General features: G+C 37.4%; 1 protein-coding gene across 2 annotated transcripts in view; it reads left to right on the top strand.

Moving 5' to 3' along the window:
* The window catches only part of CHN1 (chimerin 1), a 154,621-nt gene that overhangs the window by 89,108 nt on the left and 41,085 nt on the right, over positions 1-24,428 (top strand). The window lies entirely within an intron of this gene.

Genomic DNA, 24,428 nt, shown 5'->3' with positions numbered 1-24,428 from the left:
GACAGTTTAAGGAGAGTAGGTGTTACAGGAGAGAAAAACACAGAGTTAGAAAGAGCACTGAAGTGGGGTCTTAGAGGGTGAGATCTGTTTTTAGCCAATTAACCAACTAACCATATGACCTTGAGGCAGTTCCCCAACCTTTCTGGGCTTCAATTTTTTCATATGTAAGAATGATGGGTTTTCTACAAAACATTAATTTTACAGAATTGCAGTAAATGCTTACTGTGAAAAGTGTTCTGTGCCCAAATTGGTTTGATAAAAGTCAATTTTATTTATTTTAATCATAAACCCATTCAACAAACATTCACCATCTGCACTTTTCTGGATGTTGAATATAATTTATAAGAAAGTTAATTTCCATTTGGACATTAATTTATTGGGAGGATAAAACAGGTATAAGGGGAAAAATGAACTATTTCTTTTCCATAGGCCTTCTCAGATTAGTTAATGACCTCACGTGTATTCTGACTCTCCAAGGGTGCTCCCTAACTTTTTTGAATCACTGCTGCTGTCCCAGACATTTTAGGAGAGTAATGCTTCATGAAACTCACTTTGGGAAATCTTGCACCAGACGATCTCTTAAGGACTTTTCGTTGTTCTGAAATTGAGGGATGATAATTTAGTTGGTTATTTTCAGTCCTTACGGTTTAAGTACAGCACCTGAGCTTTTGTGGAAGGTGGTTAAGATGATTTTCTACCACAGGCCCTTAAACCTGAAGATTAAATCTGGTGGTCCTTTGTGATGGGAAAATTTTTTTTGCCAAGAGATATCGTCATCACTTTCTCATTAACTACTTCAGTTGCTTCCTCAATTTGATTTTTTAAATAATATTTTTTAAATAAATATTTTACATCATTGTTCATTTTTGTACAATGTTTGCTTTCTCCTCTCAGGTATAGGCCCCATAGAATTCCCACCACCAGTTCACCCGTACCCGTGCACCATCGCCATAGTTCCTTGTGCTCTTCCCTCCACTGTTTTGATCCCTCTCCCCCACCCCCCTGACAGAATATCTCTGATTTATAGTTGCCTGTTAATTTTTAATTTATTTATTTGTTATTATTTTTTTCCCTGATCCTTTATTTGGTTCCCCTATATTCCTCCTGTAAGTGAAACCATCGATATTTTTCTTTTTCCTTCTGACTTATTTCGCTGAGCATAATCCCTTCTAGCTCCATCCATGTTGCTGCGAATGGCATGAGTTTATCTTCTTTGATTGTTGAATAGTATCCCATTGTGTATATGTACCACATCTTCTTTATCCAGTCATCTATTTTTGGGCATTTGGGTTGTTTCCATATTTTACCTGTTACAAAAAGTGCTGCATTAAACATAGGGGTGTAGGTATCCTTTTGAATTAATGTTTTTGTGTCCTTTAGGTAGATTCCTAGGAGTGGAATTACTGGGTTATATGGAAGCTAAACTTTTAGTAGTTTGAGGAGCCTCCACACAGCCTTCCATAGTGGTTGGACCAGTTTGCACTCCCACCAGCAATGCAGGAGAGTTCCTTTTTCTCCACCTCCTCGCCAATGTTTGTTGTTTCCTGTTTTTTGATATTTGCCATTCTCACTGGTGTAAGGTGGTATCTCATTTTGGTTTTGATTTGCATTTCCCTGATTGTAAGGGATGTACATTTTTTCCTATACCTGTTGGCCATTTGCATTTCCTCTTTGGAAAGTGTCTTTTTAGCTCTTTGGCCCATTTTTTTTTTAAAGATTTATTTATTTATGCATACAAGAACTGGAGTATAGGCCAGAGGTTTGGGGGTTGAGAGGATTCACCAGAGACAGGGTGGGGAACAAAACAGGGAGATTGACTGAAATACACTGCTGAGAGAAGCAGCCGGTGAGTCAGGAGAGGTCTTCTGCACCATGTGAGTTGCTCCCTGGCCGGAGGTCGAACTCGTGCTGCAGAGGCTGTGGATAGCTTCATAGGTTGCGTCTTAACCCCTTGCTCCACCAGGAAGGCCCTCGGTTGCCCATTTTTTACTGGATTGTTTACTTTGTTTTTGTTGAGTCGCATCAGCTCATCGTAGATCTTTGTGATCAGTCCCTTATCGGTTATTTGTGGTTTTTTTTTTTCAACTTTACCAAGCTAAGGTGCGTGCACATGCACACATGCTTGCGTGTGTGTGAGAGAGAGAGAGAGAGAGAAAGAGAGAGAGAGATTTCTTCCCTTGGACATTTGCAACACTTGGGATATTGTCATATTAATATATTCTTAAGGAATTTCTTTTACATTTAAATTCCAGTATTTAAATACTTCTTTTGAGAGTTACCGGACTGTGTATGTATTGAAAAGTCTCGAGGTTGAAATGTAATTGTGGCCCTGCCAAAAGGGCCTTAACTACTGGAATTCTTTGGATACCTCCATCAAATGACAAGAGTCTTTGTCCCCTGGCATAGCAAAAGGAGTCCTGGCTGACTGGCCTTCTAATTGTCTTAGTCTCCTACCAGGCAGCTCTCCTAAATGTTTTTACTTTGCTTGAAAAAAATACAGCACATTATCTGTATTTATATATAATCTCAGTGTAGAACTCAGCGGGATGGTCATACTTAATCATTATGAAAAGTAGCAACACCAGAGGAGTGGGGGGTGTGAAGCAGTCTACAGAAAACTGATTTCCTGACTTTATGCTTTCCATGTTCTTTTGGGCCTGAGTTTTTTTTTCTCCTTCCATGATTCTCCGAACTGTACTCTTCTTGTCCTCTTTTGCAACACTGCCTTTATCCACCTCCATCCTTCTCTCCCCCAGTCAAATTTATATGCTTAAGTTTCCACTGTGACTTTTTCAAGGGTTATAGTTGTTTCAGGGGTGAACAGCTCTTAGCGAACTGCCAGATGTGCCCGAGGTCACTTATTTGCATTAAAAAGCCCATTTGGTAATTTATGAGTAACATTATAACTTCCATACTGAACTTCTAACAGTGCGTTTATCCTCCTCTGTAAACATCCTAAGAAACCAAGTTGAATTTTAAATGCAAACAAACAGAAAGCTAACATTTGTTGTCTTAAGCAATCCTTTAACCTCTTGGGTCTCAGTTTGCCCCAGTCTCTAAAATGAGAACTGTGGATGCCATTGCTCTGGTGATGCCTGTTAATGAGTCCTTGTAATGTGGCCTTCCTTGTAAATGTGCAGAGCTGTGTGGTACTTTATTGCGCCCTGGGATCAGAGTTATTCCCCACCGGATGCCCATTCACGGGCCTCAGTACTGGTCCCCCAGCCTTTGCCAGAAACAGCATATCCAGGTTTCTCCTTAAAATCCATCTTTTCAATGTTAAACTGACCTTTAAGTTCACAAGAGAACATCAAAAGGCTCCTAATTGCTTCAGCAAGAAAATAGAATTTCTCTTTCGACAGTACTTTGAAATCTGTGGTTGTGTCTAATCAGGAAGCATGTGTCTTTTGCCCATTAATGTGCTAGCAACTTTTAAGATTGAAGATGTTATTCTCTTGAGGTGTTTTAATTTTTCTTTTAATTAATGACATGTTATTTTACATTCTTATTTTTTCACAATATAGGATTTCTCTCCTTGGGTGTGGTCACCATAGTTTTCCTACCACCAAAGCACCCACAGTCCCCCACCATAGTCCACTGTGCATCCCCCACTCCTTGGATGCCTCAGATCTGTGGTCAACTTTCAGAAGTCAGTTTTAAAGTTTGTCTTTCTCTGATCTTTTTGGTATTTTAATATTTACCAGTGTTTTAACTCTACTTTCCTTGAATGCAGAATAAGTAAAGCCTCTGCTTCTCTGCTTGTCAGTGAACTTTTACTGAACCATGTTGAGTCTATAAGAATCTCTCAAATTTCCCCTGTCTTCTAAGTCTGCCTATTCTCTTAACCCCAGATGGGTAGACCCACTCCTTCCTTTGTCTTAAATCTCTGTTTTCTAAACAGTTATTTATGAACTGTCTATATAAACAAATTCCTATTACTCAAAAGAAATACCATCCCCATTTCTTCTTTAGTCTCTGTTAACTAACTCATCTCCTACCAAAGCTGATCGCATTTAATTCAGCATTTATTGCATATCTCCTGTTTGTAAGGAGACTAGCTAAGATAAAAGATGCTCAAGAGGTAAGCCCTGCCTCAAAGAATGTTTAACATTTTCCTTTTTGCAGTATAATTGGCATATAACATCCTGTTAGTTTTGTGTCTACAACATAAATCTGTTACCATCCGTTACCATACAGTTCATTGTTTTCTTATGATGAGATTTAAGATTTATTTCCTTAGCAACTTTCAAACATCCAGTACAGTATTATTAAGTCTGGTCACCATGCTGAACATTATATCTTCATGACTTATTATTTTGTAACTAGAAGTTTGTACTTTCTGACCTCTTTAACCCATTTCACCCACTTCATTCCTTCTCTCCCTGGCAACCACCAAGCTGCTCTTTTGTCTATGAACTTGGTGTTTTTTGTTCTTTGTTTTTTTTTTTTTATTCTATGTATAAGTGAGATCATGTGATATTTGTTTTTCTCTGATACAGTTTACTTAGCCTAGTGTGCTCAAGGTTTATTCATGTTGTCACAAATGGCAGGATTTTAATTCCTTTTAATGGTCAAATAATATTCTATTGTATGTATATACCACTTTCTTTATCCATTCATCCATCAAATGGATGGTTGTTTCCTTATCTTGGCTATTGTAAATAATGCTACAGTGAACATGGAAGTGCAGAAAAATCTTCAAGATAGGGATTTCATTTTCTTTGAATAAATACCCAGCAGTAGAATTCCTGTATCATATGGTAGTTCTATTTTTAGATTTTTGAGGACTCTTCCATACTGTTTTCCATAGTGGATGTACCAATTTGCATTTCCACCAATAGTGTACAAGGGTTCTTTTTTCTCCAAATCCTCACCAATGCTTGATATCTCTTATCTTTTTGATAATAGCCATTCTAACAGGTGTAAGATGATACCTCATTGTGATTTTGTTTTGCATTTCTCTGGTGATTAGTGCTGCTGAGAATCTTTTCAGGTGCCTGTTGGCCATTTGTATGTCTCCTTTAGAAAACTGTCTTTTTAGTCCCTTTGTCCATTTAACATTTTTTTTAAGATTTATTTATTTATGCATACAAGAGTGGGCTATAGGCCAGAAGTAAGGGGGGCGGGGTGAAAGGATTCACCAGAGACAGAGTGGGGAGCAGAACAGTTGGATTGACTGAAATACACTGCTGAGGGGAGCAGCGGGTGAGACAGGAGAGGTCTGCTGCACCATGTTGGGTCAGCTCCCAGGACAGGGATTAAACTTGTGCTGCAATGGCTGATGGTAGGTTCACAGTGCTGAGACTTAACTGCTGTGCCACCAGGAAGGCCCCCTTTGTCCATTTTTTAGTTAAGTTGTTTGGTTTGTTTTTCTTTTTTGCTATTGTATTGAATTAGTTTTTTATAAATTTGGATATTACCCCTTATCAGATGTATGGTTTGGATACTTTTCTCCATTGACTAGGTGTCCTTTTGTTGATGATTTCTTTTGCTATACGGGAACTTTTCAGCTTGATGTATGTTTTTTATTGCTTTTGTCATCAGATCCAAAAGATCACCAACTTCAAGGAGCTTACATCTGGCTTAATTTTTTATTTGTTTTGAAGTTTTGTGGTTTCAGGTCTTACATTCAAGTCTTTGATCCATTTTGAATTTTATATGCTGTGTAAGATAGCAGTCTAGTTTCATCCCCTTCACGTGTAGCTGTCCAGTTTTCCCAACACGTCTTTTTCATAAGTATATTTACCTTTACGTATAGTAGATTCTTGGCTCCTTTGCAAAATTAATCAACCATATATATGTGGACTTATTTCTGTATTTTCTATTCTGTTCCATTGAGCTGTGTGTCTATTTTTATGCCAATACCATACTAAAGCTTTATAATATAGTTTAAAGTCAGGGGATGTGAGACCTCTTTCTTCTCAATATTGCTTTAGATATTTGAGGGTTTTTCTGACAATTCCATTAAATTTTAGGATTGCTTGCTCTAGTTTTGTGAAAAATACCATTGTAAATTTGATACAGGGATTGCATTGAATTTGTTGATTGTTTTGGATTGTGTAACTGTTTTATTAATATTAATTACCCTAATCCATGAGCACAAAATATCTTTCCATTTATTTGGGTTTTCTTCTGTTTATTTCATCAATATAATTTTCAATGTACAGATCTTCTACCTCCGTGGCTAAATACCTTTCTAGGTATTTTACTCTTTTGATGCAATCGTAAATGGGATTGTTTTCTTTTTTAAAAAAAGACTTTATTTATACAAGAACTGGGGTACAGGTCAGAGGCACGGGAGGGTGAAATAATTCACTAGAGACAGAGTAGGGAGCAGAACAGCCAGACGGACTGAAGACATTGCTGAGGGCAGCAGCAGGTGAGGCAGGAGAGGTCTGCCACGCCATGTGGGTTTCTCCTGGCCGGCCGGGTATTGAAACCACACTGCAGAGGCTGCCAACAGCTTCACAGTGTTGTGCTCAACCCACTGAGCCACTGGGGAGGCCCGGGGGATTGTTTTCTTAATTTCTTTTTTGGATAGTCCACTATCAATGTATAGGGATGCAATGGAGTTTTTGTGTCATGTAAATTTACTGAGCTTGTTTGTTCTAAGGGTTTTTTTTTGTGGAATCCTCAGGATTTTCTTTATCTTATGTCATTTGCCAAAAATGACCATTTTATATCCTTTCCAATTTGGATATTTTTTACTTTTCTCTTTCCTAATCGCTCTGACTAGAACTTTCAATACTATGTTGAATACAACTGATGCGAGTGGGCCTAAAATAGACTATTTCTGAAAGGGATAAAGACATGCAAAATACAAATCCTACCTCAAAGAACTTACATTTTATTTTACATTTTCATCTTAGTTAATTAACATTTTGACATCTGCATAGCAGGAGGGTATCATATAATATTACAGGGGTTCAATTAATTTCAAGTTGGACTTACTCAGATTTGAATTTGATACTGTTATAGCCCACAGATCACAGAAAATTCTTTGTAGACAAGAACACTAATTTTTACAAATTATGGATTATAAATTAGTGTGATATTCTGCCATTCCACTACAGTTTCAAGGCTTTAACCCTTCAATATTATTTTTGATTTAGCAGCTTGAGTTTTATATAAACAGTTGTTGACTAAATGAACAAATAAATTAGTGTATTTTATAATTTCAACCACATCCAAGATTGATACAGATTAGCCCTGAGAAAGAAAACTCTAACAATTCACCTTGATTTGATACTCTGTATTTTGCCCTTTACAAACTCAGAATCCTTATTCGAATGTCTTTGTGAGATAGGGAGGAGAGCCATTCCTTATTCCACAGATAAAGCATTTTAAGTAGAGAAAAACTCTTTGTGACATGAAGTAGTTTGTGAAGGGAGGTGGCTAATTCACCTCTTCAGTTATCTGTTCCAAGAAGCCAAGATAGGAGAGTGGCATCTCCCCAAACTCATGTCATTCATGTGCTGGGACAATCTAGACCCTACCAGAGAAACCCTGTTTATAATGATTATAGAAAACTCAAATGGGGCCCAGTATATTTGTATGACTCTCATCTGTCCTTCCATCTTAATCACCCACAGAAAGGATTAGTAATTCAAAACCATTAGGGAAAACCAGATGGGAAGAGGAAGATGGAAGATAAACATCAGTTCCTCAGCTCCAAAGAACCAAGCCAAAGGAAGACCAAATTGTAATTTTCCAAGGCAGCTGCAGTTTTGGAAGATGTCTGAATATGGGCCAATTAAGCAAATAAACTAACTCTTAAATTACTGATTAGAGAGTTAGAAAAGGAAGCTATTAGAAATTCTTTTACAATCATGATTTCAGAGTCTTTAGCAATTTAATGGAGGAAATAAGCATTGGTGGCAAGATCCCCATACATTTAGCATTGTGAAAAGAAATCAATTCTGGTGACTTTAGGAGAATAATAGCATTTTGGGATCCAAAGCAAGTTGAGACAATCAAACAGTAACCTGGCCTCCTTATGTTGCTCACAAACTCACTTTGCGGTCAATTCTAAGAGAATCACCTCCCCAGTTCCATTATATCCTTGCATTAGATCACATCAGTGATTTGGATCTGTAATTTTCATCTTCCACTTTCTGCTCCATCCTATTCCCCTTCATTTTTGGAGTCATTTGTCTTTCCCCTAACATTTAGAGCCCTCAGAGACTGGGAAGTCATAGCCATGCCTCTAGGCTTTTTTGACTCAAGTTATAAAAACCGTAGTTTTTATACAGTCTCACAAATTGCTTATAACTCTTCTTGGCTATTCCAGATTACTGCAACTGATAAAAAATTCTCAAAAAACCTGAGGATTATATTGCAAAAATTATATTCTTTCAATAAGAAATATACAGCCGCTACTAATCATGCCCTTTTTTGTGTCTCTTTTTAACTGTGTGGCTACATTATTTTCACTGTTATTTGTCCTGTCACTTGAATGAATCAACCCTGTTACCCTGTTTCCTTAACTTCTAAGCCACTCAATGAAAATTCACTAAATACAGGTTTGCTAATAACCTAATTTTACATTATTAAATATTACATCTCACGCAATTTAAATATTTTCCTTGATAATTTTTAAGTTACTGCAACTTGTACCTATTTGCCAGCAATGTTTGAAGAAAGGCCACCTTTGCTATAAAATACAGGAGGGGAGAGAGAGGGATCAAAACTGGGGAAGGAAGAGCACAAGGAACTGTGGTGATGGATCACTGTGGTGGTGGGAGAGCTACGGGGACTACACCTGAGGAGAGAAATCAAACTGTCCAAGAATGAACAATACCGTAGGAGAATTAATTAATTTTTAAAAATCCCCTCCAAAACCAGAAGCTTTTTTACAAGCTACAGATCATGTAATTAGTCAAGAGATTTAACTTCCCATCCTTTTGCCCATTCACAGGAAGGGATTCCTGTTATTGGTGTAGTTTACTTAATAACTTTAGAATGACTTTGGGTTGCTGTCCAAGTTCATAGTGAGGGAAAAACCTATAAATCTATTTCTTTAAGAAAGTTCTGTTTTTCTCTTATAATGAGCATTCTTAAAATTAACCCATATCTCTCTATAGGATCATGTCCCAAGAAATTTTTATAAGTCAGATTTATTGATACTATAATCTACATGCAAAAAAATGCAGTTTCATGTACAGTTTGATGAACCTGGACAAGTGTATATGTTTGTATGACCACCACAGTCAAATATATAGCATTTTCTTATTCCACAAAGTTTCCTCTTATGCCTTTGTAGAAAATTCCACCCCATCTCCTATACTTTTTACCACTGATTAAATTCCTGTCAGACAAGGCATCTTTTTTTCAATCTTTTTTTTTATATAATTCTTACGTCATTCTTCATTTTTGCGCAATGTATGCATTTTCATTTTGGTTATATTCCCCAAGTACAATTGCACCCCGCCCTATTTTGACCCTAATCCTTCCTCTCCCTGCTCTCCACCCCGCAGTGTGTGTCTGGTTTATAGTTGCTTGTTGATTTTGATTTTTACTTTGTATTGATTAGTCTTTTTCCTGGTCCATTATTTAGGTTGTCTAAATTCCTGCTATGAGTGAGACCATCTGGTATTTTTCTTTTTCTTTCTGACTTATTTCACTGAGCATGATCCTGTCTAGCTCCATCCATGTTGCTGCAAACTGCATGTGTTTATCTTTTTTGATTGCTGAGTAATATTCCATTTAGACAAGGCATCTTTTTTTTTTTTTTAAGATTTATTCATTTTATTTTATACAAGCACTGGGTACAGTCAGAGGCGCAGGAGGGTGAGAGAATTCACCAGAGCCAGAGCGGAGAGCAGAACAGGCAGAGTGACGAGGCACACTCCTGAGGGGAGCAGCGGGCGGCAGGAGAGGTTTGCGCGCCATGTGGGACCCTTGCCTGGTGGCTGGGGATCGAACTGGCGCTGCAGAGACTGCTGGCAGCTTTGCAAGCCAGTGCTCAACCACTGCACCACCGGGAAGGCCCAGACAAGGCATCTTTTTAAAGTGACATCCTCTTTAAGTTTGTTTCCCAAATTTCTAGCACTCCTTACTGTCAGCTTTTCTCTTTTTATTTTATTTAAACACATTATCATATTGTTTTTAAATACCTGCCATCCTTATCTCTCGTGTAGATGTGAAAATTCTCAGGTCATTTATTTTTTAGGGAAATAAGAGCAACAAAGGAATCGTGGGTGGGTAGTAGTGGGTGGGTTGCAGGGCACTCTGATGTAAAGATTTTATCCTCCCATCACAGACTCTTCACTTATTAATCTGATAAGGGCTTCAAAAATTTCGGTTCACAATGAGAGAGGACTTTTAGGTACAGGAAGGAAGAGCTCTGTTGGGAATTTGGACTTGAGCCAGAAATAACTCACCAGCTGGAAGGAGGATCCAGACATCTTTTAATCATAATCACTGAATACCCTCTAACCCCTTCCATTCTCCTCTGACCTAGAGTAGGTCCCACAAGGGTCATGGTTAATCCCGGTGACACTTACTTGTGGTCACATCACAGGGATAGGAATGTAGAGTGTACCCTATTCTCTGAGTGTGAGCTGCACCACGTGGACCAGGTATTCCAAAGGTTTTCCCCCCTCCCAGTCTTCTCAAATGGGAAAAAGTATTCTTTGTGGCAGTGGTATGATTTCAGAACTCCATATGGCACACACTAAAACTTTGCTTTGTTCAGTTTTATTGAGGTCACTAAGGCAGTTAGATGTCTCTTCTACAGGCTTTGAAAGCATGTAGGTACAACCCACTTAAAATTCCTGTAGTGGAGAGTTCTCTGCCTGGTCCCAGGTGAAGAATTGCACTGTCTTGGGTTGCACACTCCATGGGTTGTATTAAAATTTCTGGAGAAATGGTAATAATTTTTCTCCTGTTTCCCTCAAAAACCCTATTAGAATATGAGTAAGAGGAGATGTTAATATAAGCAGAACCTTGACTTCACTCTAATTCCTTAAAAATAGATTCTATCCTTTGCATGTTCTAGGAATTGATTTCAGTGGCCCTAGAATGCAGTACACCCTTCAGAGATCTAGAACTCAGGCAGGTCGCAGGGATGTAAAACCCTCTTCTTGTGACTCTCTTTTAGAATCCTGCATAGTCTATTGGCCAAATTCTGGAGGTATGGTCATTCTTAAGTGTGAGAGGACTGGGAAGGGAGGTAGAGAGGAGAGTATGAGAGTGATATTCATAGAGAAATGTAGAATGTTTTATCTATACTGACCAGCTCACCGTGCCAGTGTATATAGGTGATATTTGTGGACAAGACCAATCATGTTACCTAAAAATGTTCTTAAATTTTAAAAATGAATCATATTGATATATGAATTTAAGAGCATTTCTCTATTATAAAGAAAAGCTTGTTCTAAAAATTTGAAGTTACAAAAATGGAATAATAGTCCAAATTGTTTCAAATGTTAATATGTTAGCATCTTGATGAATCTTCTTCTAGTTGTCCCTTATTCTGATTATTGTGAGCTTTTACATTTTGTTACATAAGTAATTCATTTTCTTTGCTTACAAAATAACTATGACATGCAATTAGAACATAAAAAAATCACATCAAATGCTACCATTGACAGATGACATAACCAATGATATTCTGCTGTTTATCCTTCCAGAGTTATTGTGTGTGTGTGATTGTGTGTGTATGTGTGTACATGTGTAAGAGAAAGGGGGAGAAAACACATATCTATACAAAACTACTTTGTAATTTGTTACACTATTCTTTACTGTTAGCTTTGGAAAAAATCTTTCCATGAGAATAAGTGTATTTCTTTGATATCATTTAAATGTCCATATAATAGTCCACTTATAATAAAATAATTATTTACTCCATCCTTTAATATATATTTTATTCAGTTTCTTTTTAAATATTTATTGAGTGGTTGGTTTTGGCTGCTCTGCCAGTACTAAAGAAGGATAACCATGGTTCATCTCATGAAGCTGATTTTCTGCTTTGGACACCTATAATATTATGGTGAAATTTGAAAATTATACTCTTCATTTTAAATGATGAAGAAATGGAGCAATAGAGAAGCTCTTTGTCAAGAAATCGTGTTCTTAAGTGATTGATACTCAGTGTTCTTTTTCTTGCATGCTATCTATGTTTATATAATAAGTCTTTCTTAAATTACATATTTTTAAAAAGTTAAGTAAAAATGTTTTTGCTTAGTTCAGATTAGGATTACACTGGAGTCAATTAAATAGACTTTCCATATTTGGAATTTTGTTTATTATTAGTAAATGGTTTTTCCCTTTAATTAAAAGATTTGTTCCCAGAGTATTTAATGCAGATAACTAATCACAATTTTAAGTTCATAAGTTAATTAACTTTTGGAGATAGTTAAAGGCACATGTAAATGTTTTTCTTGAAATCGTCTATATCTTTGAAATGCAAAACGCTTATATGCACTCTTATGTTCAGTTTTTAAAATAAACTTATCAAATGTTAAAGAACAAAATGATTCTAATTGACAGAACAAGAAAACCTATAATCATTAATTTTTTAATGCAAAAAAGAAAATATCTTCCCCTACAGTATAACAATTCTTGAATGGTTGCTTGTGTCAAGTGCTGTTTCCTTCTTTATCTTTGTACAGAAATGTGCAAATCCAAATAGTCTTAGTCCTTTCATAAGAGCAGCCAAAATAAATAATCTATACTCATGTGATAGTGTAAATTACTCATAAGTGTGTAAAGCTATAAACAAATCAGTATGTGAATTTTAAGTTTCAGTATACTTAATAAAATGAGATATGGATAAATTAAAGTTTTTATAACTGAACCATACTGAATGATTGAAATAAATTATCCTTTATTAATGAAATAATTGGTAACTAAGGTTTAGAATATAATGAAGCATGTTTTTATTTAAAGTCAGCACACTTATATTTTCAACAGTTGATTGAAATTCAAGTTAACATCTTAAGGTTTTCATTAGTTCAGTCTTCAGTAGTGCTTATTAGCATTTTGTTGTCAAAGTTGAAGCTTCCTTAGTTAGCTCTTTGAATTGACAAAAGACCTATGAGTTGATAGTCATTTCCTAAATAAACAAAAACTTGGAGGCAGTTCTTCAAATCAATATTCTAGACACTATGTATAAAACTACTGTAGAGGGCCTCCCCTGGTGGCGCAGTGGTTGAGTGCTGGGCTGCGAAACTGCCCGCAGCCTCCGCAGCCCTGGTTTGATCCCCGGCTGCTGGCGAGAGTCCCACAGGGCACGACAGACCTCTCTTGCCACTGTTCCCCTCAGCAGTGTATTTCATCAGTCTGCCTGTTCTGTTCCCTGTTCTGTCTCTGGTGAATCCTCTCACCCTCTGCACCTCTTGCCTGTACCTCAATTCTTGTATGCATAAATAAATAAATCTTAAAAAAAAAAACAAAACTTACTGTAGAGAATTTATTATAATGTTGAGGTGAAAATAAAGAAAGAAAAATGAAGCAAAAAACTGACTCAGCTTTTTAACACAATTTGACAGTTTATCATTTTCTGTAATCTCTCTCAGAAGCAGAAAAAACAATAACGAAGAATTACCGTTCATAACTAAAAAAAAGATTAAAGATGCTGTTACTAATAATAGTACTTTTCAGGAATAAAATAATGAGGGAAATGAAAAAAATAACTTTAATGTAAAGTAAGTCTGGGGAAAGTTCTAAAATATGCAGTTATAGTTTTTGACTGAAGAATCAAATATCATTGTTCTCACTAATGAACCTTTATATACAAATAGAGATTCCTGCAGAATTTTTGATTTGTAGACTCCAGTGGGGCCCGGATATCTCTTAATGTGTTTGATGTGGGGACTGGGAGAGAGGAGGAGAGAGAGAGAGATCCTGTTGCACAGTAAAGGTTACTCTGATGGATTAGATCAGGGATTCTCAAAACTTTTGGGACTCAGGAGTCCTTTTTTTTTTTTTTTTTTTTTTTTGAGTTAACATTGATTTACATCATTATTTGTGTTTTAGGAGTTGAAGATCTCCCCTTTCAGGTGTTACTACACCACACCCACCACCAGAGCACCCACACTCCATGCCCATAGTTCTTTCTGCTGCTTTGTCACTTTGCTCTTACCCTTCCGCTTCTCCCTACCCCTTTGGTAGTCCCAGTTCTATAATCAACTTTCTAGTGTTTGTTGTTAGCTTGGCTTTATCTCATTTCTTGTTTGGTATCTCTGTATTGCATATATAAGTGACATCATCTGATATTTGTCTTATTCTTACTTTGCTTAATATAAGCCCCTCTGGTTCCACTCATGTTGCCGTAGATGGCAAGAGTTTATTTTGATAGCTGATAGTATTCCAGCGTGTATATACATAACATCTTCTGGAGCCACTCATCTGCAAACTATGTAAACTACAGTTTTCCATAGCTTGCCTGTTGTAAATAGTACTGCAATGAGCAGAGGAGTATATGTTTCTCTTTGAATTAGTGTTTTTATATTCTTTAGGTAGATGCCCAAGTGTGGAATTGCTGGGTCATATGGTAGATCCATCTTTAATATTTTGAGACATCTCCATACTGTTTTCCATGGGGGCTGAACAAGTCTACATTCCCACCAAGAGTGTAAGAGGGTTCCCTTTTTGCCATATCCTCACCATCATTTGTTGGTTCTAGTCTTTTTTGATATGGGCCATACTCATAGGTATGAGGTGGTATCTCATTTTGGTATGTATTTCCTTGACAGTAATTAGTGATGAGCATTTTTCATGGGCCTGAAGGTCATCTGTTTTTTGGAGAAGACAGATGGGTTACTTGTTTTCTTTTTATTTAATTGTATGAGGGCTTTGTAGATCTTAGATACCAGCATTTTGTCAGATATATGGTGAGCAAATATTTTCTCCCACTCAGTAGGATGTTTTTTATTTTATTGATAGTTTTTTTTGCTGTACAGAGGCTAAAACTGTAAGTTTAATATAGTCATAGTAGTTTATGTTCTCTTTTGTTTTCCTTGCTTCTGGAGATGAATCCACATAGACATCTCTGAGGCCTTTATTATGGAGTGTTTTGCCTATCTTCTGTGTAGTTTATGGCTTCAGGTCTTACATCCAGGATTTTTATCCATTATGAGTTGATTTTTGTGTATGGTGTGAGGTAGAGTGTAGTTTCATTCTTTTGCATGTGACTGGACTTGGGGCTCCTTTAACTTTAAAAATTGTTGAAGACCTCAAAGACTTTCATTTATGTATGCTATCTCTCTTGCTATATATACTATGTTGGAAATTTAAATGAATTTTAAAATTATATATTAAGCAATATATACATTTCATGTTAATATAATAGCATAGCACTGTCATTAAGATAAACATTTTATGAAGCAAATTTAGTTCAAAGAGTGGCTTTTTTATATTTCTGTAAATCTCTTTAATGTATGTCTTAAGAAAACAACTAGATTATCATAAGTGCATCTGCATTCAATCTGTGATCCTATTTTGGTTGAAGTATATACAGAAAATCTGACCTTTCACAAATAAACATTCAGAAAGGAGGAATATTTTAATAGCCTTTTCAGATAATTGTGGATATTTTTCTATGATATCACACTAAAGCAAGCTGGGTAAGTGGCATTTTCTTAAAGGTTATGCAATGTGGAATCTGAAGCCTTACTAATAAGCCTTCCTTATTCGGTCACACTAAAATCCATTGCTCCCTCTTGAACTCTGGATGAGTTTTTTCAGCTATGCATGATTCTGAACAATATACTTCAGTCACTTCGAAAAAACTGGTTCACTGAGTCAGCAGGCCTACCTAATAGCGACACATTTCTTTATATAATCAGAAAATTACTTCTGTTAATATCATTTTTTGATCTCACCAGAAGTCATTTGAGCAGTGGGAAGCTGTCAAGTTCAGGGTGGAAGATATAAAATTTCCATAAGTTTTATTTTCATTGAGGAGTTTGAATTTTATCATTGACTGTTGTTTTTAGATGGCAGATTCCCTTTGTTTACTTATAAGAAAAAGTCAAGTGTAAATAACCAAAATTTATGTCAGTTGTTTTCTCCAGTGAACAATAATATTCCATGGAAAAAAGAAACTAGCTTAGCTTACAACTCCAACAATACTTTTCCACAAGGGAACTATCTCTAGAAGGAACCCAGATACTTTTACATCATTTTGTACAAAGCTAATTCTTTTTCTTTTGGAGAGTTTTTCAGATGTGGAGGTGCAAAACTCTTAAACTTCATGTAGTCTACAGCAGAAACAGAGGAGACAGAGATAGAGGAAAAAAACCGTCTAACTATGTGATCCACAATAACTATGTTATTATTAAAATCTGTACCATTGATACTGGAATTTAATGCATTAAATTCTGCACTTACTATCAAAAAGATGGAGTTCCTTTAAAAATAAAAACAACAAACATTTCAAAGATGACATGATTCGATATTTCTACCAGTGAAAAATGTAACAGAATCATCCCCTTAAAAAAATGTACAGCTGATCCTGCAGGAGGAGATATTTTAGGCAGGTTTTTTTTTTTTTTTAACATACTTCTTATTTTAATGTCTTCCTTATTAAGACATGCATTTGAAAATAATTTCATCATGCAGTTTTCTAGCAAGTTACAGGTTTGAGTTCACAAGAAGAGAGATCAAACTTTAAACTAGGCTTACTACTGGTAGATACCACCCAAATTTCTTTTCTTTCTAACATTTTCTTGGAGCTCATCATTCTAGAGTATTTTTATTTATAAATTTTCATGACACTTTATACTTTTCCTCCAATAATAATTCTTTTGGCCCTACATATCAATTTAAACCAGTGATTCAACAATTCAGAAGCAAAATCTGTGGTTTGTGGATCCCAAGCATCCTTGAATTTTAGGTGGGACCTGTTCTCTTAACACAGCACATGTTTCCAATTCAGTCTCATCCTTTAGTCTGCTGTGTTGCTAAGCTACCTGTGTTGTCACAGATTTCTCTCTCTCTCATGTTTCCAGTTCATATTTGCATACAGTTTGACTGTCAGATGAAGAAACAGTATTTTAAATTCCCTTCCTTATACGTCTGGCCAGCCACTACTTAAAAAAAAAAATCCTATTTTTTTAACTTATAAGAAAATCACCATTTCTTTGTGTAAAATCTATTTTGACAGTATTGTAAGGGAAGGAGGCAGGAATCATTGAGACGGCCATTCATCTATGTCTGAAGAATTCGGTGAGGTTTACAAATGTGCCATGAGTTTTGTAGACTCATTCTTTCAACTTTGAGTGCCTACTTTGTTCCAAGCGTTGTGTTATGTGAAAAGAGTGATGCTGACTATGACAGCAATAGCAATATCAGCACCTAGTCTTTGAGGGCTTTGCGCATGCTGAGTACTACATGTGTATGTTTTATGTACATTCCAAACCTTCTATTATCTCATCCTCCCCACAGTTCTAGGATGTAGGTACATCATTCCAACTTACAGATACAGAAACTGAGACTTTCCCTGGGATCCCATGACTAGGGAAATGACTGGAGCAGATTTTTTTTTTAAGATAGTCTGGATTCAAAAGCTAAGCTTTTAGCCCTTGTGCACAACAAACACTGCTCTTCAAGTTAATTTTTTTCAATTGCTTTAACTCTTTGTGGAAAGAGTAGTCAGGCAGACTGAAGAGGAGGGTTTTTTGTTTTATTTTTTTAAAGATTTATTTGTGGAGGGCCTCCCCGGTGGCGCAGCGGTTGAGCGCTGGGTTGCGAAGCTGCCTGCAGCCTCTGCAGCACCGGTTCGATCCCCGGCTGCTCCCCGGCCACCGGAGGAGGGTCCCACATGGCGCGCAGACCTCTCATGCCTCCTGCTGCTCCCCTCAGCAGTGTACTTCGGTCCTTCTGCCTGCTCTGCTCGCCGCTGTGGCTCTGGTGAATTCTCTCACCCTCCCGCGCTTCTGACTGTACCCAGTGCTTGTATAAATAAATAAATAAATAAATCTTTAAAAAAAAAAAAAAGATTTATTTGTGGAAAAGCTGAGGAGTATGCCACAAGTGCAGGGAATGAGAGAATTCGCCAAAGACAGAGTGGGGAGCAAAACAGGCAGATTCACTGAAATACATTGCCAAGGGGAGCAGCGGGCGAGTTTGGAGAGATCTGCTATGCCTTTTGTGAGCTAGCTCCCTGGCCAGGGACTGAACTCAGACCATTGAGGTGATAGTGCTAAGACTTAACCCCTGGACCACTAGGGAGGCCCTGAGGAGGAGGAGTTTATAAGCAATAGTTCTGTCTGCATAATTTCTGATAGAAGGACTGTGTGAGATCGTCAGAAAACTATCCTGTGGTTTGGACACTAGGAGGCTTTTGAAAGAACCATGTTGGAAGAGAGACATTTGGGGTGGAAAAATGCGTCAAAGTCTCCTGTTAAATCTCAGAAGGACAATGAGAGGAGAAAGCAGCATGGAAGGAGGCTGTGGACATAGAGTTCATGAATAAATTTGTTAGAAAATATGATTTAAATAGAATTAAAATAGAATGGAAAAATCCATTACCCATCTATTTATTCTGATTATGATGAATTCATTAAGCATTTGTTTAGTATTGGGTCCTTAGCATAGGATCCTATTTGTTGGTAATTTGCCACAGTTTTACTAATACCTAAAACATAGTATATTCAACAAAATATTTGTTGAATGTATACTATTTAGGAGAGTCTTGTATTGTACACATAAACTTTGACCATTTTTATATTTTTTCTTAATACTTTGTGGATTTAATAAAGTATCTATACTTTAGCAGTTCATACAGTCAGAACTCCAAATCCTTATTTTTTTAAGATTTATTTATGCATACAAGAGCTGGGGTACAGGCCAGAGATGCGGGGGGTGAGAGTAGTCACCAGAGACAGAGTGGGGAACAGAACAAGCAGACTGACCGAAGTACACTGCTGAGAGGAGCAGTGGGCGAGACTGGAGAGGTCTGCTGCACCAGTAGAGGTCTGCTGCACCACTGTAGCTCCCTGGCCGGCTGGGGATCAAACTCATGCTGCAAAGGCTGCGGATGGCTTCATAGTGCAGTGCTTAACCCCTTGCACCACCAGGGATGCCCCCCACCCAAATCCTTATTTTAAAGATAAAGTCCATCCCAATTATGTGATTACTTACTGCTTTGGCCATTCTGGAATCTCTGTTGTAAATATCAGACTTAGTTCATTGTTTACCCATGAGATTAGAGTGACTTTCCACTTTATAAATTATATATGTCTATTCTGTGTATTTTAATGGAAAGTGTAATTACCTGTTTCTGAAGATAGCTTAATTAGTTGTTCAAGAGACTACTGTCTCAATTCATTGGTTTGGAGGGTAGTTTTGTTTATTTTTATTTAAGGACCAGAAAAGCCAATGTTAAAAGCAAACAAAAGCAACAAAAGGCATGCTGTTTCATAACTTGCCTGGAGGCTCTAGTAGCCATCTAGCAGAAGGTCTGCATGGCTCTAAGGAAGAGCAATGCATTCTCTTCATTCGGTAGCATCAAAATAATAACACAGGCTTTTAAAATACCAGAAATCAGTCACCAAAGTTGACTTTACTACTATGTTGTAAACCATTTGTGAGGTATAGAAATAACTTTAGATGGTTATTTTCAGCACTGAGTATTTCTACTTGCTGGTGGTCTTGGGTGTTCGTGACCCTGGGTCTTAAGTAAGAGTCTCCCAGCATGTTGAGTGAGCACATCTGAGGATCCCAGGGAAGCATGGCAGAGTGGAGCCATGATAGAGTCTGGATCAAGAGGCCTGGGTTTCCATCTTGGGTCTTTTGCTTACCAATTAATCTGCACCTGAACAAATATCTTAGCTAAACTGTTTTGCTGAAAATCATGAATGTGAAGATATAATGAAATTGTGTGTGTAACAAAGCACTTTGTAGACTCTAAATCTCTGTATAAATGCTACTGATATGGGTGCATTGTAAGAGCTGGGGCTGGCTGTTTTTTAAACAAATAGAAGAGTACAGTAATGCAACTCAGCAGGGATTTGCTGGACCTGAAAACAGATATGATACTTCTCCCCAGCTGTAATTGATTGAAAATATTTTTATATTAGACATTTTTATGGGTACATTATGGAGCACTTGGAGAGCCTCCCTTGGGTCTGTGCATTTAATCTTACTAAATTGTACCCCAACAATTTCTGCTCACTGCTGGTTCCGCTTCATGATATTTTGGCGAAAAAGATAGTATCACACTAGCCTAAACTGGCCAGATAGCTGTGAATAGTGTTTGACTTGACCAACCTATGGTATTCAGTTGTTCTGTAAAGTTATCTCCTTTAACCTATTCTTTGTGGAGGAGGAAAATGCAGAGCGAGTCACTCTCAATACATTTAAAATATCACTGAAAAATGTATTTTAAATTTTCCTTTAATCATTTCTTCTTCAAAGGAAATTGATCCCAGTCTGACTTGCTGTGTATTATTTTCTAATGTTCTGATCATTTGTGAGCCTGGTCCAGATACCTCAGATTTGCTATTGAGATGTTGGGTTCCATATGGACTCTGTGTGTGTGTGTGTGTGTGTGTGTGTGTGTGTGTGTGTGTGTGGTGTGTGTAATTATCTCTTAGAAGATAGAACTTCCACATTAGAAGTTGTTTGGGTTCTCAATTTCATTAGGATCCTTTGAACTAACAGGAATTTCATAAAATTAAATACTATGGACATGATATGATAAGTTTATTTTAGAAACTGCCCAGATGTAAGCTATTTTTGCCTTCTTAACATTGTCATGTTGATGTAAAACATGCCATGTAGCACGTTCATTAAAAAGAAAAGACAAGCCAGTGTCTGCTGATCAGGTGAACATCTAAACACATCTGTGAGTAATGCTGGTGTTTACGCTTCTTTTCAGGATAAATTGTCAATAATAGTTAAGTCTTTTGCTTTCAGACCACTATTGTCATTTTGAAATAACAACAGTAGGTTTCCAAAGGTATGTTTGAACTTCACAAACATACTTCATACCATGAGTCAGCATCTATCTTTATTGAGACTTAATTTGAATATTAAATTACATTTGGAATATTCTAATCAGGTTGTTTTTATCCACCTAAGCGCCACCTTAAAATGAGGGAGTCCTCACTAACTGGACACCCAGTGTTCTAGTCCATTGGCAGGACCATCCTGATTGTGGCGGACTCGGCACGTGTCCTAACTGTACATCAGATACTTAGTTCCTCTGTGCCATTCCACTTGTTCTAATTCTGTTCTCCTCAGCTTTCTAATTATTTTTGGTTTCCAGTGTAGGTATGCTACCAAAAAAGAGCATGTTAGTCACCCACCTTTGTGCTAATTATATCTAATTTCTTCATATAAACTAGACAATTGTCATTCTGCTTTACCAATTGGTTTTATGAACTTGGAATTATAATGTCATTCTCCCTGGAGAAAAAGGTGTGGTCTCCTGGTGCTGACAAATTACGTTTCTGAGCCTACCAGACTGAGTCCCTGAGAAAAGCCCTTAAGTTAGCCAGAGCTGCTTTGTGGGGACTTACTAGAGAATCCAGCTGGCCTTTCCCACACAGACACACCCAAATCTTTTACATCCCTGTGTGCTCAATGGGTGAACCTTTCTCTTTCCTTTTGAATTTCTGTTAGGAATACTGAGAAGACCAGGCCTTTCATTTAGTCCAGCCATGACTTGCAGAAGCTCAGTGACTTGGCAGCTGTCAGTCAGAACTAGGCTTGGAATCAAGGCTGTGTGCCAGAAGGCTCTCTGAGGCGGTGCTCTCCATGCAGAGTGCAAAACGCTCCCTCAAAACTATTGCTTGGAGAATTTGACCATTTCTGTAAGGAATACAGGACTGTGTTTTTCAGTTTGTGTTTTCCCATGTCTTACGGTAAATGTTACTGCATGAGTCTGTCGAGGAACATGTTATACAGTTTGATGGTATCAATTCATAATACATTGAAGTGAATGCACTGATGGTACCTTTATATCTCTTTATATGGGTATTATATTAATGCTAGAGGAGCTATGAAATGAAGAGCTAGTTAGGAATCATGATGTGACTGACGCCAGCAGCATAAAAATTTAGAGCAGTGGCAGGATGTAAGAGTTTCCTGTACATCATAAAAAGTTATTTATCTTGATATAACTTCGATGATTTATTGAGTACTACAGAGAAGTCTCTAATGTCTGACTTAAAATGCATTTGATTACTATAGAATGTGGAATAGAGGACGAGGAATACCTCCATTATTGTTCTTCCTCAGAATTATTTTGGCTACGCAAGGTCTTTTGTGGTTCCATACAAATGTTGTATTTCTGTGAAGAGTGCCATTGGGAACTTAATAGGGATTATGTTGAGTCTATATAGCTTTAGGAAAATGGCCATTTTGATAATATTCTTTTAATCTATGAACAAGGAATTTATCTTTCCATGTCTTCGTGTTTTATAATTTTCAGCGTTTGATTCCTGGTTTGTATTTATTCCTAGGTACTTTATTCTTTTTGATGCAATCATAAATGGTATTTTTTTCAACTCTCTGTTAATTCATTTTTGCATATAGAAATGCAAGATTTTTGTATATTAATTTTGTGACCTCCCACCTCATTCTTAGTTTATTTCTTTAGTGGCTTCTTTAGAGTGTTCTTTATGTTACTATGCTTTACTTCTTCATTTCCAATTTGATACCTTTTATTTCTTTCTCTTACCTAATTGGTCTGGCCAGGATTTCCAATACTATGTTGAATGATAGTATGATACTGGACACATTTTCAACTTGTTTTTACACAAATTAAAGCAGCCAGGGCCCGGTACCATGGAGAAGTAGAAGGTATCGAAGAGGATTAGGGCAATAGGCATCAAAGAATCACCTCCAGTGGACTCAGGAATGTTCTCTTCCAGTTGTGAAGCAATTCTGAGTGGGTGGCAGTGGGGAGTGGTGGGGGTGGAAATGTTTCATGTATCTGAGCCTGGACTTCACTACTGTCCTCTTCTATAGGGAAGTCCAGGTCCTCTGACTATTCAGGCTACAAGTTATTCTGTGTTAGGAGCCTCAGATTAAGCCATTAGTCCCTGCTCTGTGCCCCCACCTCTGCTGTTCTCCTGCAATGCACACTCCATCCAGGGTAGCTGATGGACACAGCACCTCCTTATACAGTGCTGTGCTCAGTCCTAGGAGCTCTGATGTTAGTGTGTACCCAAGTCAATGGCTGTAGGAGGTTCTGCACCATAGCCCTCCCCCCTCAGGTGGGTCCTTCTGCCCCATTATCACTCTATACGGAGTTCCAGTGTTCCCTACTCCTTTCAGTCAGGTTAATGTTCCTAATGTGACAGTGGGGGCTGGGGAGGGGGAGTTGACTTTGTTTTGCATCAGTTTTGTTGTGTCTCTGGAGGAGACTCACCTGACATCTACACTCTACCACTATCTTGTCTTGTCCCTAATCTTAGAGGAAAAACTCAATTTTTCACCACTGACTATGATGTTAACTATGGGTTTGTCATACCTGTCCTTTAGCTTAAGACTTAGTTCTATATTTAAAACTAGATATTTATGGAATAGGAAGCATTTCCATTATTTTTACCTACTGTGGTAAGACCCTTTCAGGGAAGCAGGGTTTCATGGCCAGAAGGTAGAACAGGGAGTACTTGGTTTGAGCCCAGGGGTTCAGAATGCCAGGTCAGGGTAAAGATTGCAGAACAGTGATATTTATGATGTATCCTTTTAACCACCTGGCTACAATTTGACCTGAAGCTAACATTGCATAGGACAGTGGACCTTTAACCTATATCATAGTCACATAATACAGTAACCTTAATCATAGTAGATTTTTGTATACAAGAATTCTTGTATTATTCCATTGCCAGGGATAGTACAAACCAATTCCCATATAATCTTATTTAATTCTTAATAATACTGTAGTGCAAGTATTTTAGTCCATTTTATAAAGAAATAAAGACTGAAATTAATTACTTGACCAAGGGCATGTTACAGCCAGTAGATGAAAGGGTTAAGGTCAGTACTTTTGTCTTTAGAGCTCCTGCTTGTTATACTACATTTGATGAAAATGAGTGGTTGCTCCACACAAAACCAGTATTATTAATAGGCAGACAACAGGGTAGTGGAGTCACTGGTGGAAATTTCTTTGAAAAATAGCAAATGTGCTCCTTTCCAGGGTCACCTATTTTCCTCTTCCAGTCTTTATTCCTCACACAGCTCCCTGCCCATCACCCTCCACATACACATACACCCTTCTTAGAGGTCTATTTCTGCATATCACAGGTGGTATGGACAAAGGTAGAGACCGAGCAGGCTATGGAATCTGCCTATTCCCTATCTCTTCTTCTCATTTCAGTGAACATGCAGAAGTCACCATCAGTATCAAGAAAGGTTAGAATCAGGTTTGAAGAGGCCAAAGTTTCCCAGTAAAAACAACTAAATACTGCTCGTGTTTCCAGCACAAATGGTATTGTGGGATGTGTGCCCTGCCAGTTTGTCGCCACTCA

This window comes from Talpa occidentalis, unplaced genomic scaffold (genome assembly GCF_014898055.3).
Source record: "Talpa occidentalis isolate TD23 unplaced genomic scaffold, MPIMG_talOcc4v2.1 talOcc4.3, whole genome shotgun sequence".
Taxonomy (NCBI): domain Eukaryota; kingdom Metazoa; phylum Chordata; class Mammalia; order Eulipotyphla; family Talpidae; genus Talpa; species Talpa occidentalis.
This window is presented reverse-complemented; position numbering and strand designations above follow the sequence as displayed.